The sequence below is a fragment of the Halyomorpha halys genome, unplaced genomic scaffold (assembly GCF_000696795.3).
Source record: "Halyomorpha halys isolate HHAL.00 unplaced genomic scaffold, Hhal_1.1 Scaffold78.1, whole genome shotgun sequence".
Lineage (NCBI taxonomy): Eukaryota > Metazoa > Arthropoda > Insecta > Hemiptera > Pentatomidae > Halyomorpha > Halyomorpha halys.
This window is the reverse complement of record NW_027108467.1, coordinates 787,198-791,155: the sequence shown is the minus strand read 5'-3', so window position 1 is coordinate 791,155 and position 3,958 is coordinate 787,198. Positions and strand designations below refer to the sequence as shown.

The 3,958-nt window shown below is 26.2% G+C and overlaps 1 protein-coding gene across 5 annotated transcripts in view; it reads right to left on the bottom strand.

Annotated features, from left to right (window-relative positions):
- The window catches only part of Tlk (Tousled-like kinase), a 277,166-nt gene that overhangs the window by 187,072 nt on the left and 86,136 nt on the right, over positions 1-3,958 (bottom strand). The window lies entirely within an intron of this gene.

The window sequence follows — 3,958 nt, the reverse complement described above, 5'->3', positions numbered from 1 at the left end:
TCTCATATATCATTCCTTTATTTATTCATTCATCTATCCCCCTGATTTCCTATTGTGCCATTTACGCCTCATTTACATTCTCAATCTTCTTTTCATTTAATTTTTCTATAATTGTTAGTACTTCTATTTCACTATTCATAACTCCAGTTCCCTATTAACAATTCTATAGTTCATCACTGTACATGATATTAATTATCATTTCATTCATTTATATTTATCATGTTTTAGTTTATTAATTTGATTTTTAAATTAACATTTTCTTCATAGATCATAGATTCATTAATCTCTAAATGAATATTCTTAGATTCTTATTATATTATAAATTGTTTGTATCGTTTTCTCATTTAGCCCCGATGAAGTCCTGTAAAGTGGGGCGAAACGTTGGAGGCTAATACATATTATTTTCCGCCAATTGTGTACCTTTCTTGACGGCCACCTAAACTAACTTCTAACAATTGACGAAGGAACAATTTTAGAATGAAAATCGAACGGTGGATCCTGGCGAAAAAAAGGTATAGTAAAGCAATTTGAAGTTATGAGTACTACAATTAGAACCTTCGGTAAAGTAGTTCAATCGTAATCCACATGCTTTGGTTGCATAAAAAAATAGTCATTTATTTATTTGCTGACGTTTCGCCCAACTTTGCAGGGAGTAAAAAAGGTAAAAAAAAAATTAAAAATATTATGAAAATGTAAAATAATAAGATGATAATAAAGTAAACTAAATATAATTAAGAAATAATATAAAAATGAATAATAAAGATGGACAACAAAAAGTATTTATAAAAAATAAATAACATAGAGTATTAGATTTAAAATGAATAGGAGACGTACAAATAATAAAATAAAAAAGAAAAATTGCACATAATGAGAGACGAAAAACTAAGGAAATGAGAAAGGATTAAGTTCAAGAAAAAATAAATAAAAAATATAAAAATAAAATAATAATAATAATTGGAACTATCACTTCACATGCTGAGAGAGGCTCAACACTCTCTTAGATACGAGAATTTTGCTGAAATTCTTTAATGTCTGAAATTTTAAATTAAATCTGTGGGTAGTTAGAACATGTACCCCACCAAAAAAAAAACAGAAAATAATAATAAGTAAAGAACTAATCAGAAACATCCCTCATGTAGTGTTGAAAGATAGGACTTAGAAGGAGAAAAGTTAATAAACAATTATAATTATAATTAATAAATTAAATAAATATGAGATAGACATAGAGTGGGAGGAGATATGACAGTTTAACGTGTTACATAAAAGCGAAATAAAAGAAAATATAAAAATTATTGATATAGTATGACAATAATATGAACTATAATTATTACATAATAGGAAACATAAATATAAATACAAATTGATTAATATGAAAATTGAATCAAATATAAATTAAAATTATCCTAAATTAGGCATTTCGTGTAGTTACTATTAATATCACATTTGTATATCTCCTTATATTTCATGTATTCAAAGTTAAAACCGTTAAAGGTTCCTCCAGTTTCGTACTGAACATGTGGGTGGTCCTGATTTGTTCTTCATTAATTTATTATTATTATTATTAATTTTATTCCGTTTTTAGTGTGTAAGATTTTGTTCTCACTTTTACTTTTCTATTTTACTTATTATTACGTCTACTGTTCATTTTAACCTAATAGTTTGCGTAATTTTTTAAATATTCTTATCATTGTATATTTTACATTAATACAATTTTATTTACTCTTTACTTTCATTTGTAAATTGTTTTATTTTCATTTATATTTATATAATTTTAACTCTACCTTCATTTACCTTTTGTATTTTATCGCCGAAAAATTTTTAGTTGTTTTTTGTATCTTTTTAACACTGATGAAGCTCTACAGAGTGGGGCGAAATATCAGCAAATAAATAGTTGTTAACTATTTTTGTTTTCTTGTGACCGCCCACACCCTTGACCATCTTCTTCATAATTTGAATTAATGCTGTCAATTATTAATATATATAAATATAAATTAATTTTTAGATAAAATTTATATTTTAAATGTTATATATCTTATTTTTATTTAGCCTTTATGAAGCCCTACTTAATTGTGCGAAACGATTGCTACTAATAAATATTTTTTCTGTTGTTTTTTTTAAAACTTTTCTTGATCTCTTTCCTGCAATCAAAACTATTTTAGATTGTTTTTAATATTGCAGATACACTAAACAAAATGGCTGATACTAGAGCGACCTATAAGCCAGAGGGGACGGTAAGAAGAGCGATTAGACGAGAGAGCTGGAGTTGGTGGTGATATCGATTCCTGGCCCGGGCTGGCTAACCACTTGCCTCTCTTCTACCACACTTAACTCCACACCCCAATGCAAACATACCGTCCCAACACGGTACTATCAGCAATCTGTTTCCTTTACTATAGCAGCCTGTAGTACTATCTTACGCTAAATTAGTTAAAAATGAGAAATTATTCAAATCACCCATATAAAACATAAATAAAACACGTAAACGGAAAAAAAAAAATTAGGAGATGATAAGCGTTGAGGTAAATCGAATCATAGTGGAAATATTGTCTAAAAAAAGCGTCCTACGTTGAAGTAAATTAAATTAGCTATAATTTAAACCCAAGAGAGAATATTAAGGATCGATAGTTATCTTAAAAATGACAGATATCCATAACATTGAAAATTAAAATTTAAGAGAAAAAAAAATATTTAAGTTGGAATTTATAATTATTAAATAATAAAAATCTGGTGCGGTGCGCGCATGACAAAACTTTCACTTACTAACCTACTTCCATTTGAAATTAACTCTAATCAGTTTCAGAAGATAAACTTTTAATAATAGAATTTTAGAAAAACTTACGATTTGCTGTTTGTTTAAAATAAATTTTATCCAATTTGTCTCGAAACAATTTGTATTTCTTAAAATAAATAAAATTTAATTTCTATCCATTTTAGTCTCAACACATTTTATTTTTCTTATAAGTTTTGACCTGGGTAGAATAGCCTGCATGGAGTTAGAGTTTTTAAATCATATAATTCCAAAATTGTATTAAGTAGATTGTCCCTGAGGATGGCCGGATTGGCCGAAACGTCGGACTTGTAAGAAAAATAAAATGTGTTGAGACTTAAATGGATAGAAATTAAATTATTTTTTTTAAAAAATTACCAGTCTCAAAAAAGTGTTTAAGGTTATAAATTAAATTTATATTTCTTTAAAAGTCCAACGTTTCGGCCAATTCGGCCATCCTCAAGGACAATGTATCACAAAATAGATTTTATTATACATATGATTTTTAACAATTTCAACAAACAACATTTATTATTAACGCTATTCTGTCCAGGTCAATAATTTAAGTCAAAATTACTCTACGATAAAAAAACAAACAAAAAAAACAGAGGATCATATTAATTTATGTAAACATTTACAACCTATTTTGTCGATTCTTCACATTAACATACATAGATTTACACTATCAATATTTGTAACCTTTTTTATACTCAGGTTAGGCATATAATTTATTGATTTTAACTTAATTTTAGTTAAATTTCTTAATTATTTTATTTTTTAAATTCATATCAAGATTATAAATATCAATATAAAGTATATCCCATTTTTTTTTCATAAATTAATTGTGCTTAAAATCTTTGTATAAGGTTCAGATTTCTTGTTATTCATCGTACAATTAATGTTTTCTGATATACAAGCTCACTCGAGTATTTTTTCTTTTTAATGTATTATTTTCTTTATGTAAAATTATAGTATTGTCAATACATGTTTTCACAAATAATTAATTATTAATTAATTCTGATATAATCTATATTATAAATACTACGAATTATTTTATGGAGCTATCCTGTCAATTAAAGGATTCTTTTATAGGTTAAGTGAAGTTAAAAATTATTTATTTAATATCGCACTAGTATTTCTAAAGTGACACAACTCAAAATTCAAGACAACTGACAATGTGACACTCTTGCC